This window comes from Canis aureus, chromosome 1, assembly GCF_053574225.1.
Source record: "Canis aureus isolate CA01 chromosome 1, VMU_Caureus_v.1.0, whole genome shotgun sequence".
Classification (NCBI taxonomy): domain Eukaryota; kingdom Metazoa; phylum Chordata; class Mammalia; order Carnivora; family Canidae; genus Canis; species Canis aureus.
This window is the reverse complement of record NC_135611.1, coordinates 99,155,001-99,168,731: the sequence shown is the minus strand read 5'-3', so window position 1 is coordinate 99,168,731 and position 13,731 is coordinate 99,155,001. Positions and strand designations below refer to the sequence as shown.

General features: G+C 45.5%; 1 long non-coding RNA gene across 3 annotated transcripts in view; it reads left to right on the top strand.

The window, feature by feature from the left end:
• The first annotated feature begins 12,002 nt into the window (after positions 1–12,002).
• Positions 12,003–13,731, top strand: part of LOC144321582 (uncharacterized) — a 14,164-nt gene continuing 12,435 nt past the window's right edge. For 2 of the 3 annotated variants that reach the window (XR_013387189.1, XR_013387182.1), the window contains exon 1: positions 12,003–12,099. This is a non-coding gene — a long non-coding RNA (uncharacterized LOC144321582). Of the gene's footprint in view, positions 12,100–13,547; positions 13,651–13,731 lie in introns of all 3 variants that reach the window. The other variant, XR_013387195.1, reaches the window with a different exon arrangement.

The following is a 13,731-nucleotide window of genomic DNA, read 5'->3' as shown; positions in this document are numbered from 1 at the left end:
TTAATAAAATAATTTTATTTATTAATTATAAAAATAATTAATAAAATTAATAAAATATATTAATAAATAACTAATATTTCCAGTTACTATATAGGAATTTTTAAAAATATTTTTTATAGCCAAGAGGAAAAATAAGGAAAAAACCAACTAAACCAAAGGGAGGCAGTATGGGAGGAAATGAGGAGAAAGAGAAGCTGTAAGACACACAGAAAACAAATGGCAAATCAGTAGTTTCTTTAAATGTAAATAAATTAAACTCCTAATCAAAAGGCATAGATTAGGGACGTCTGGGTGGCTCAGTGGTTGGATGTCTGCTTTTGGCTCAGGGCGTTATCCCGGGGTCCTGGGATCGAGTCCCACATCGGGCTCCCTGGAGGGAGCCTGCTTCTCTCTCTGCCTGTGTCTCTGCCTGTCTCTCATGAATAAATAAATAAATAAAATCTTTTTTGTAAAGGCATAGATTAAAAGAATAGATAAAAATATGTGATCCAAATATTTTTTCTCTAAAAGAGATTCACTTCAGATCTAAGGGCACACCTAGATGGAAAGTGGACAGCATGTATAAAGATACTCCAGGCACAGAGGAACCAACCAAAGAGTGTTGGTGCCTGTAGTAACATTGGACAAAACAGACTTTAAGTCCAAAATTGTTACAAGAGTCAAAGAAGACTATCGATAAGAGGGTCAATTCACCAAGAATATCTAAAAGTTGTAAACCTATGTTCAGCGAACATCAGGATTCCTAAATTTCAAATATTGAGAGAATAGAAGGGGGAGTGGCTAGTTCTACAATAATAGTAAGAGAGCTCGGTCCCGCACCCCCAGTAATGGCCAGAGCAACCACACCGACGACGGAGGGAAAGAAGAGCTTGACCAGTGCTACAAACCAACTAACCCAACAGACACAGAGCACGCCACCAGGTATCAGAATGCACGCTTTCCCCAAGTATACCTGGGCCTTCCTCAGGAGAGACTACATATAAGGCCGCAAAGCTCGTCTTAATAAAACTAAAAATATTAAATTATATAAAGTATCTATGATTCCTAATTTAAAAATAAGCTTGGCTAGGCCAAGAGAGAAATACCGTCCTGCACAGTCAGCTGGTGGCCACAAGGAAATGTCTGACTTCCCAGAGAAAGAGGGGATCCTGACAGCTGGCTGCAACTCCTGCCTGGGTCTCTAGCTTGCTTCCCCCTGGCTCTGGCTCTGTCTCTCCATCTCTCTCTCCATTTCTGTCTCTTTTTGTCTCTCCATCTCTTTCTCCCTATCTCTCTGTCTCTCCACCTCTGTTTCTCTCTGTGTCTCTGTCTCTGTCTCCATCTCTCTGTGTCTATTTGTCTCTCTCTGTCCATCTCGCTATCTCCGTCTCTCTGTGTCTCCATCTCTCTCTGTGCATCTCTCTCTCATCCTCTGATCTTGTCCTCATTGCTTATACATTCCTTTGGAGTTTTAAAACATATAGTGCTCACCGAATCAATTTTAAATTGTCATCATGTCTTTACCACATCTGAGGGGAAGCCAAAGTCAGAGTAGTTTTCTTGAACCAAGTTTTAGTCCATTTTTTCCTCAGCCCAAAGAACCTGCCTTTTCCTGCTCTGATACTCCCTATGATGTCGGGGCAGTGCTTGATGGGAAAAGCTGGTGAGGACAGCCCTGGCGTCCCGTCTGCACTGGACACTCTCTGGTCCTTCAGAGTTGTGTTTATTTTTTTAGTCATTTGTCCAGATTTTATAACTATCCACTGCAAGCAACCCAATGAAAGCGGGACCTTAAATTGTTTTACCCTGAAAATTTTAACCAGTGAATATTTTGCCTATGATTTTAACAAGAAACATTGAAATAAGAATTTTAACAGTAATACTGAGTATTTTTTTTCCAGCCAGAATTCCATGTCATTCCTTGTTTAGAACTATATTAAATCTTAAAAGCATGTCTTCAGTCTTTTAAAATATCCTACTGTGTTTATATTTTAGTGGGTTTATATGAATCACATCCTTTCTGCCATTTCAGATCCTCTTGCTTCCTCCTATCCTTGTGTTGGAACAACCAGCTTTACAAGGTACTGGGTTTTCTTTATACAAATGTAAACCGATTGTTCCCAGATTTGTCGCTGGGCTCCATGCCTTTGGGTGTCTGTGTGAACGATGAGGTGGGAAATGTCCCATGATCCAACAGGCAGAAGCACAGCCTCATTTCTCGTTTGAAGATGTGTGCCTTTGTGTTCGTGGGAAAACATCAGATATACATCTATTGGTGTCCTCAGTGTGATTTAAGAATTTGCATCCATTAAGCTCCATCTATCATCTATCTATCACCTGTCATTCTATACACATATGTACATTTCTACATTACAGATATGTGTGTGTAAGCATACATGTAGGTGTAAGTACGTGCAAAAGTTCATCTGTGTATGTGCGCATGTGTGTGGGTGTTTGTGCTTATACATGTATACGTGTATGCTGGAGGCTTTGTTGTGCTGCCACCCATTGTCCCTGCCAACAAGACCATTAAACTCATATCCTAATAATTCTGTGACAGATGTGGAAGGGGAATCCTGGCACCCACAGGGAAGGATTCCAGGTTAGTTTCTACTCCTTAGGCAAGAACACCATGAACTCAGTCCCACCAAGAATCCATCTACAGGTACCCCATCTCTCACCAGCACAAACGATTTCATGGTCAACTATACCTTCAACACAGCTGAGAAAGGATGCCTCTGTTGCCTGGTCACTGGATCCCACGGCAGTGTCTTCACTGGAGAACACTACGAGTATCGGCCCTTGTGCTCGAGACTGGTGAACCTGGAATGAGGGACCTAATGGAATCTCAGTTTCCACATTTGTCAAATGGGAATCATAGCAGATGCTACCTTGTATGGCCATACTGAGAACTGAATGAGATGATACAAATGATATATCTTGTTTTGAATCTCTTTCCATGCCTCCGTTAACCAGTTTCAGTGTAATTTTCAGGAAGGATTGGAGGATTAACGTTGCTCATCTGGAATGAAGAACTTCAGCCTTGAGCGGCAGGAGGTGATGGATTCGATGGTGGATTTATAGCATATTAGGCCTGGAAATGAATCTCAGAAGCAGGAGGACTTGGAGGGATGTCTAACTGTCCAAAAGTCACCTGACAGGGACCACAAACAGGCCTGTTGGAGTTGCCCCCCGAATCTGCCCAGCCGTGGACATCTTCTCTCACTCAGCAAGGGCACTCCCCAGGGACCCTGCCCACTTACAGCTGCAGCTGTGGTTGCTCCTCTGCGCTCCAGATCTGGCCGCCAGCTGATTCGTACCCCCACCGCCCCCAGGCCCACTTCACAGCTGCCTTCTGTTGTCTCCCTCATTCCACAGAGCTCTTCCTGAGGTGCCCTCGCTGCTTATGTGACCCGCCACTCAGAGAGGCCCTCCCTGAGTTCCCCCAGTCTCCCGGCCCACCTCCATCCTTGGTTCTACTCCAGAACCTGCATTATCAGGTGGCACGCCATCTCTGCTCTTTTTTTTTTTTTTTTTAAGATTTAAATATTTATTCATTCAGAGAGAGCGAGAGAGAGAGGCAGAGACACAGGCAGAGGGAGAAGCAGGCTCCACGCAGGGAGCCCGACGTGGGACTCGATCCCGGGTCTCCAGGATCACACTCCGGGCTGCAGGCGGCGCCAAACCGCTACGCCACCGGGGCTGCCCCATCTCTGCTCTTTTTTTTTATCTTCTTGTTTTTTTTTTTTTTCTTTTCCTTTTTTTTTTTTTTTATTGGTGTTCAATTTACTAACATACAGAATAACACCCAGTGCCCGTCACCCATTCACTCCCACCCCCCGCCCTCCTCCCCTTCTACCACCCCTAGTTCGTTTCCCAGAGTTAGCAGTCTTTACGTTCATCTCTGCTCTTTAATCTCCTTAACACCTGCATTTCCTCTGAAGCTGCCAGCTCCACGAGGCTATGGACTTTCTTTCTGCCTTCACTGCTCTTTCTCCAGGTGTAAGCAGAGGCTTCATACCAATTGTGAGGAGACATCATCCAGCTTGTCACAATGCTGCCTCTGTCACATGCCTCCTGTGACACTCAGCCCTCCAGTCATGAAGCATCTCTTTTGCTTCTCTTCTGCCATAATAACCATTAGTTTGTGCTCATCCTCTGGGAAGGAGGCACCATCTGTGATGAGAACTATTAATTGTGGGGACCCCACCTCAATCATGTGGGATTGAAACCCCTGAAATGTCTTTCAGCTTTCCACTGAGGAGGGTGAGCTGGTGCAGTGATGTGGAGCTTCTCCAAATGGTCCCAGGGAATTCCTTTTTAGTCAGAGAAGTCACAGAAATCTTCTTGTAGGGAAAGAAAATCATTATATATTTATCAATGTCTGTTAAAAATATTTAGCCATTATTATACTAAAATATTAACATTAAACAATATAAATAATAATAATATAAATTTTGTAAGCATACAATTTAACTACATCCCAAAAGATATCTATTATCTTTTAAAAACATACACTAGGGGCACCTAGGTGGTGGCTTGGTTGGTTAGGTGTCTGACTCTTGGTTTCAGTTCAGGTCATGATTTTGCAGTCATGGGATTGAGCTCAGTGCCAAATCTGCTTCAGATTCTTTCTCCCTCCCTGTCTCCCTCTCCCTCTGTCCTCCCCTACTGTCTTTCTCAAATAAATAAATAAATAAATAAATAAATAAATAAATAAACAAATTTTAAAATACATGAAAACAGCTGCCTTTACATATGACTTGTGAGTACTGGTGATATAATTCCATAAAAAGAATATTGCTGCTGACTAGTAAAAGTCTTTATTGCAAAGCCGCATATATTTTTAAATTAAAAGACAGTATTTAGGGAGAGAATAAAATATAAGTGTAAGATTAATGTATAAATAATGTTGCAAAACATTAAGAAACGTAGTTGGATGAAGATTTAATTTGAGTAAACAGTTCATCTCTAAAGTACATTTCTCTCTTTCTGTATTTTGCAAATTTAACTATGATATATCTTGGTGTTGGCTTACTTTGTTGATTTTGATGGGAGTTCTCCGTGCCTCATGGATTTGGATCTTTTTCCTTCCTTCCTCAGATTAGGGAAGTTTTCCACTATACTTTTCTCAAATAAATCTTCTGCCCCCTTTTCCCTCTCTTTTTCTGAACTCCTATGATACCAATGTTATGGTGCTCTATGGAGTCACCAAGTTCCCTAAGTCTATATTCATGACCCAATATTTTTCTTTCCCTCTTTTTTTCAGCTTCATTATTTTCCATGATTTTATCTTTTATATCACTTATTTGTTCCTTTGCTTCTTCCATCTCTGTGGTCATTACAACTGTGGTCAGTTTCAAATCTCAGTTATTACATTTTTCTTTTTTTTTAAGATTTTTTTTATTTATTTATTCATGAAAGACACACACAGAGAGAGGCAGAGACATAGGTAGAGGGAGAAGCAGGCTCCATGCAGGAAGGACTCTGGGATCACGCCCTGAGCCAAAGGCAGATGCCCAACCACTGAACTACCCAGGCATCCCAGTTACTGCATTTTTCATTTTAGCCTGACTAGTTTTCAGATCTCTTAGCTTTGTGGTAAGGGAGTCGCTGGCAAGAAGGGAGTGGCATGATATATTCAATGTGCTGAATGGGAAAAAAATATGTAGCCAAGAATACTCTATCCAGCAAGCTTCTCAGAAGAAGAGAGATAAAGAGTTTCCCAGACAAATGAAACTAAAGGCATTTGGGACCTCTAAATCAGCCCTGAAAGAAATGTTAAAGGAGACTTTGAGCAGGAAAGAAAGACCAAAGATGACAAAGACTGAAAAGAAACAGAAAATTCCTAGAAACAACAAGTAATAAAATGACATTAAATTCATATCTATCAATAATTATTTATTCTGAACATAAATGGACTAAATGCTCCAACCAAAAGATACAGTGTTGGGCAGCCTGGGTGGCTTAGCGGTTTAGCGCTATCTTCGGCCCACGGCATGATCCTGGAGACCCAGGATCAAGTCTCATATCGGGCTCCCTGCATGGAGCCTGCTTCTCTCTCTGCCTGTGTCTCTGCCTCTCTTTCTGTGTTTCTTATGAATAAATAAAATCTTTTAAAAAAAGAAAAACAAAAGAAAGTGGATAAAAAAATAATACTCATCTATATGCTGCCTACAAGAGATTCATTTTAGACCTAAAGACACCTTCAGATTGAAAGTTGAGGGGATGGAGAAATATATATCATGCTAATGGATGTAAAAAGGAAGCCCGAGTAGCCATAGTTATATTAAGTAAACTAGATTTTAAACCAAAGACTGTAGCAAGAGATGAAGAAGGGCATTAAATCATAATTAAGGGGTCCATCCATCAAGAAGATCTGACAATTAAAAAAAAAGACCTAAAAATTATAATTATGCCCCTAACTTGGGAGCACCCAAAAATATATAACAATAATAAAATACCTCATTGATAATAATTACAATAATAGTAGGGGACTTTAACACCCCAGTTACATCAATGGACAGATCATTTAAGCAGAAAATTAACAAGGAAACAATGGCTTCAAATGACACACTGGACAAGATGGACTTAACAGATATATTCAGACCATTCCATCCTAAAGCAATAGAGTACACAATCTTTTCAAATGCATGTGGGACATTCTCCAGAACAGATCACACAATAGGTCACAGATAAGCCTTCAACAAATATAAAAAGATCATATTTTCTGACCAGAATACTATGAAAATTGAAGTCAACAACCAGAAAAAAATTGGAAAGACCACAAATACATGGAAGTCAAAGAACATCCTACTAAAGAATGATGGATCAACCAGGAAATTAAAGAATAAATAAAAAGTACATAGAAGCAAATGAAAATGAAAACACAATGGTCCAAAACCTTGGGATGCAGCCAAAGTGGTCCTAAGAGTGAAGTATACAGCAATACAGGCCTATTTCAAGAAGCAAGAAAAATCTAAAATGCACAACCTAAAAAACTTACAATGGAGCTAGAAGAACAACAACAAATGAAAACTAGACAAAGACTCCACTAAAAAAAGAGAACTACAAGCCAATATCGCCAATGAGCATAAATGCAAAATTCTCAACAAAATATTAGCAAATCAAATCCAACAGTACATTAAAAGAATCATTCACCATGATCAAGTGGTATTTATTCCTGGGTTGCCAGGGTGATTCAATATTTGCAAAGCAATCAGTGTGATCCACCACATTAATAAAAGAAAGGATAAAAACCATATGATCCTCTCAATAGATGCAATAAAAGCATTTGACAAAGTATACCATCCATTCTTGATAAAAACCCTCAACAAAGTAGAATTAGAGGGAACATACCTCAATATACAAAGATCGTACATAAAAAAAACCCATAGCTAATATCATCCTCAATAAAGAAAAACTTAGAGCTTTTCCTCTATAGTCAGGAACAAGACAGTGATATTCAGTCTCCCCACTGTTATTATTTCTCTATTTGCAAACGACATGATACTCTATATAGAAAACCAAAAAGACTACCAAAAATTGCTAGAATATGAATTCAACAAAGTCACAGGATACAAAATCAAAGTATAGAAATCTGTCGCATTTCTATACACCAATAATGAAACAGCAGGAAGAGAAATCAAGGAATTGATCCCATTTACAATGGCACCAAAAACCATAAGGTTACCTAGGAATAAACTGAACCAAAGGAGTAGAAGCTAGGTACTCTAAAAACTATAAAACACTAATGAAAGAAATTGAAGATGACACAAAGAAATGGAAAAACATTCCATAGTCATGAATTGCAAGAACCAATATTGTTAAAATGTCTATATCACACAAAGCAATCTACACATTTAATGCAATCCCTATCAAAATACCAACAGCATTTTTCACGGAACTAGAACAAACAATCCTAAAATTTGTATGGAATCACCAAAACCCCCAATAGCCAAAGCAATTTTGAAAAAGAAAAACAAAGGTGGGGGCATCACAATTCTGGACTTTGAGCTATATTACAAAGCTATAGTGACCAAGACAGTATGATACTGGCACAAAACAGACACATAGATCAATGGAACAGAATAGAGAACACAGGTATGGACCCTCAACTCTATGGTCAAATAATCTTCAACAAAGCAGGAAAGAATATCCAATGGAAAAAAAGTCTCTTCAACAAATGGGGTTGGGAAAACTGGACAGTAACATGCAAAAAATAAAAACTGGACCACGTTCTCACACCATGCACAAAAATAAATTCAAAATGGATGAAAGACATAAATGTGAGACAGAAAATTATCAAAATCCTAGAGGAGAACATAGGCAGCAACCTCTTTGACATCAGCTGTAGCAACTTTTTACTAGATATGTCTCCTGAGGGAAAGGAAACAAGCAAAAATGAACTACTGGGGCTTCATCAAGATTAAAAGCTCCTGCATAGCCAAGGAAACAATCAACAAAACTAAGAGACAACCTAGTAAATGGGAGAAGATATTTGCAAATGACATATCTGATAAATAGTATCCAAAGTCTATAAAGAACTCATAAAACTCAATACCCCAAAACCAAATAATCCAGTTAAGAAATGGCCAGAAGACATGAACAGACATTTTTCCAAAGAACACATCCAGATGGCCAACAGACACATGAAAAGATGCTCAACATCACCCATCATCAGGGAAATGCAAATCAAAACCACAGTGAGATATCACCTCACACCTGTCAGGATGGCTAAAATTAATGATACAAGAAACAACAGATGTTGGTGAGGATGAGGAGAAAGGGGAACCCTCCTGCACTGTTGGTGGGAATGCAAACTGGTGCAGACACTGTGGAGAACAGTGTGGAGATTCCTCAAGGAGTTAAAGATAGAGCTACCCTATGACCTAGCATTACACTACTGGGTATTTATCCAAAGTATTCAAAAATACTGATTCCAAGGGACGCCTGTACCTCAGTGTTTATAGCAGCATTATCAACGATAGCCAAATTATGGAAAGAGCTCAAATGTCCATCAGGAGATAAATGGATAAAAAAGGTGTGGTGTATATACAACAGAGTATTACTCAGCCATAAAAAAGAATGAAATCTTACTATTTGTCATGACATGGATGGAGCTAGAGGGTATTATGCTAAGTTAAATAAGTCAGAGAAAGACAAATACCATATGATCTCACTCATATGTGGAATTTAAGAAACAAAACAAATGAATATAGTTGGGGCGGGGGGAGAGGCAAACCATAAAACAGACTCACCTGTAAAGAACAAATTCAGGGTTGCTGGAAGGGAGGTAGGGGTGGTGGTAGGATGGGTTCAACAGGAGCACACTTGTGATGAACACTGGGTGTTGTATGTAAGTGATAAATCACTAAATTCTACACCTGAAACTAATATTGTACTGCCCATTAACTACCTGAAATTTAAATAAAGACTTGAAACTACAGGAAGAAATTAAAAAGTAAATATATTTCCTTCACTGCTACTGAGAGAGAATCCAAACATTCTGTGAATAGAAAGAAAGTCCCACATTTCTTGGTGTGTCCTGGGGAGTCTAATATTCTTTACTTAGTTCTGGAGAAGTGGTCCATGAAGGAGCTCATGGCTGAGCCCGGCACGTAAAGCTCGAGGAACCCCAGTGCAGGGAGGGGCTCCCTGCACCCAGTGGCTTCACTGATGGTCGGGTGGGGGTGGGGGTGGGCAGGGCCACCTGGCAGCTGGGAGGCCCACCTGGAGAGGGGTGTTCAGCGGTGCTCTGAGGCCCAGGCCCAGGCCCACCTGGAGAGGGGAGTTCAGTGGTGCTCTGAGGCCCAGGCCCAGGCCTGGAGAGGGGGGTTCAGTGGTCCTCTGAGGCCTAGGCCCAGGCCCACCTGGAGAGGGGGTTCAGCGGTGCTTTGAGGCCCAGGCCCAGGCCTGGAGAGGGGGTTCAGCGGTGCTCTGAGGCCCAGGCCCAGGCCTGGAGAGGGGAGTTCAGCGGTGCTCTGAGGCCCAGGCCCAGGCCTGGAGAGGGGAGTTCAGCGGTGCTCTGAGGCCCAGGCCCAGGCCCACCTGGAGAGGGGGGTTCAGTGGTCCTCTGAGGCCCAGGCCCAGGCCCACCTGGAGAGGGGGGTTCAGTGGTGCTCTGAGGCCCAGGCCCAGGCCCACCTGGAGAGGGGGGTTCAACGGTGCTCTGAGGCCCAGGCCCAGGCCCACCTGGAGAGGGGGATTCAACGGTGCTCTGAGGCCCAGGCCCAGGCCCACCTGGAGAGCGGAGTTCAGCGGTGCTCTGAGGCCCAGGCCCAGGCCTGGAGAGGGGGGTTCACCGGTGCTCTGAGGCCCAGGCCCAGGCCCACCCGGAGAGGGGTGTTCAGCGGTGCTCTGAGGTCCAGGCCCAGGACTGGAGAGGGGAGTTCAGCGGTGCCCTGACGCCCAGGCCCAGGCCCAGGCCTTGAGAGGGGAGTTCAGCGGTGCCCTGACGCCCAGGCCTTGAGAGGGGGTTTCAGTGGTGCTCTGAGGCCCAGGCCCAGGCCTGGAGAGGGGGGTTCAGCGGTGCTCTGAGGCCCAAGCCCAGGCCTGGAGAGGGGGGTTCAGTGGTGCTCTGAGGCCCAGTCCCAGGCCCACCTGGAGAGCGGAGTTCAGCAGTGCTCTGAGGCCCAGGCCCAGGCCTGGAGAGGGGGGGTTCAGTGGTGCTCTGAGGCCCAAGCCCAGGCCTGGAGAGGGGGGTTCAGTGGTGCTCTGAGGCCCAGGCCCAGGCCCACCTGGAGAGGGGGTTTCAGCAGTGCTCTGAGGGCCAGGCCCAGGCCCACTTGGAGAGGGGGGTTCTGCAGTGCTCTGAGGCCCAGGCCCACCTGGAGAGGGGGGTTCAGCAGTGCTCTGAGGCCCAGGCCCAGGCCCACCTGGAGAGGGGGGTTCAGCGGTGCTCTGAGGCCCAGGCCCAGGCCCACCTGGAGAGGGGGGTTCAGCGGTGCTCTGAGGCCCAGGCCCAGGCCTGGAGAGGGGGGGTTCAGCGGTGCTCTGAGGCCCACGCCCAGGCCTGGAGAGGGGGGTTCAGTGGTGCTCTGAGGCCCAGGCCCAGGGCCACCTGGAGAGGGGGGTTCTGCAGTGCTCTGAGGCCCAGTCCCAGGCCCACCTGGAGAGCGGAGTTCAGTGGTGCTCTGAGGCCCAGGCCCAGGCCTGGAGAGGGGGAGTTCAGCGGTGCTCTGAGGCCCAAGCCCAGGCCTGGAGAGGGGGGTTCAGTGGTGCTCTGAGGCCCAGGCCCAGGCCCACCTGGAGAGGGGGTTTCAGCAGTGCTCTGAGGGCCAGGCCCAGGCCCACCTGGAGAGGGGGGTTCTGCAGTGCTCTGAGGGCCAGGCCCAGGCCCACCTGGAGAGGGGGGTTCAGCAGTGCTCTGAGGCCCAGGCCCAGGCCCACCTGGAGAGGGGGGTTCAGTGGTGTTCTGAGGCCCAGGCCCACTCCTGGGGAGGGACCACCGGGGCTCGGCTCTTGGTCTCCAAGCAGGTTAGGAGAAGCTCCCGGGGGTGTGGTGGCTCCCGTGACCTCTTGCAGGGACTTCACCACTTCTGGCACCCTTGCTGTCCCCGTCTCTGGCCGTGGGGGCCCGGCTCTCGCTCCGTTCAGGTCTCGAGCCACAGGAGTCAGCTCCTTCACCGTGGAGTCGGGCCGCACCTTGCTGTGAGCGGCCGCAGGGCCGGGAACCTTCACCGGCCCTTCCTCCCGCCGGGCGTTCTCCAGAGACTTCCCGACCAGCGCACACTCCTTCTTGGCCGCGTAAAGCTTGTCAACGAGTTGGCATTTCTTCTCGATCTGCTCAGCCCGAGTTTCCGCGAGCCACCTCTCGTGTCTTCTGTAAAGCCGACTTCTAAGGGCCCGGATGAGCCGGAGCGTCAAGAAGAGACCCGTCAAGACGCCGACGATGGGCAGACACGCCTCGGTCTCCGCCGGCGGCTGTGAGGGGAGCCGTGGACACAGGGCCCTGGGCAGCAGCGTCGCCACCACCTGGCCCAGCTGCCCGAGGAGCAGCCCCACGCCACGCTGCGGAGGACGGGTCCGCCCGGTCACCGTGGGGCCCGCAGCCACCACACAGCCCACGGAACCCCCAACATTCCACCCGGAACCCAGCCGGCAACGGCTCGCTCATAGGTCAGTCACCTGGCGGGTGGTGGGAGGCGATCTACAAATAAAATGTGCCCCGCCCGTTACTCTGGGATGGCCGTTCTTCCTCACCTCCTTGTCTATGTTTTGGTGTCAATATAAAACTGAAATACAGTGAAAATCCTGAATTTGACAAATTTTTTCAAACTTTACATCTCTCCATGGTATCCAACAGCTCATCTATATATGGATACTGTCTATTAACACAGTAAATACCACCCCCACCCCCGAGCCTGTGATGCATACCCCCCCATACACGCAGCCATGGTTTGGTTTCTATTATCATCCATCAGTTCCTGAACAGCGCAGAAATAGAATAAATCACAATGAACACAGTGATATCTGTCTCTTTTGCTCAAAATGATGGGTTTTTTTTTTACTCTGCCTATGTTTTTGTGTGGAAAAGCAGTTCACTCTGCTTAGGTCTGAATAATTCAAGTGTTTGAATGTATCTGATAATAGTTGATGAACGTTTGAGTTGGTTCAAATGTGGGGTATTATGGATGATGATATTGTGGATATGCATGCACATGCCCTTTATAGAAACGTGCATTTTCACTTTCTCTGAAAGGCTGGGTTGGTGTATGCTTGCTACTTTTATTTGAAACAGCTTTATTGAGTCGTTTACATGTCCAAATGATTTACACATCACGAAATTCACCATTTAAACATCCAATTCATTGATTTTTTTGTAAATGTGCAGAGCTGTGCAACAGTCATTACAATCCAATTTTAGGGCATTATCACCATCCCAGAGAAATCCTTCAATCTCTACTCTGTTGGCTGCTTTTGACACAGTCCGACCTTTTCTTCTTGAAATGCTTCCATCACTTAGTCCCCAGTTCAATACATTCAAGTTGGATTTTCTCTGTGTTTCTGGGTGTTGTGTGTGGTTTTCTGGCCTCACTGCCTTTTCCTTCCTCGTCTCTATTGCTGGTTTCTGTTTTTCTCCCCAACTTCCCAGCATTACCTTTGACCCAGGATCTAGTTGTGGGACCACTTTTCCTTCCCCAGCATCTCACCCTGTTGCTGACTTCATTCAGTCTCAAGGCTTTGATAGCTCAAACTGCCATGACTTCTATGCCTATTTATCCATTCCAAACCTTCCCATGCAGTCCAGACTCACACTCATCTAATGTGGCCAACCCGACTAGACTTCCGCTGAACCTGCTGTCCCTGCGTCTCCCACTTTCCATGATAACACCATCATCCTTACAGGTGTTCAGACCCCAGGTCTGTGGTCTTTCCTGGCTTTTCCCCTCTCTCTGTGCCCCATCGCTACCCCACCAGCAAAGCCTCCACCCCGGATCCAGAATATGTCCTCCAGTGACCATTCTTTGCCTTCCCCCATTCTGCCCAGCAAGAGCTGCCATTCCCTCTTCACAGGATAACTGTGCCTGCTCCTAACCAATCTCCTCCTGCACTTGCCCCCGCAGCAAGTTGCCTCCCTAGAACCAGTGCATCCATGTCTCACCTCAGCTCTTCTTCCAGTAATAACTTTCTACTCATCAGACTTCAAGCTGCATGCCCCCACTGCCGGTGAGTCCTATGGGATCTGCCCCTAGTTACCTCTCAGATCTAACTCTGCATCTAGGTTTTTGCTTTGTTTACTCTGCTCCA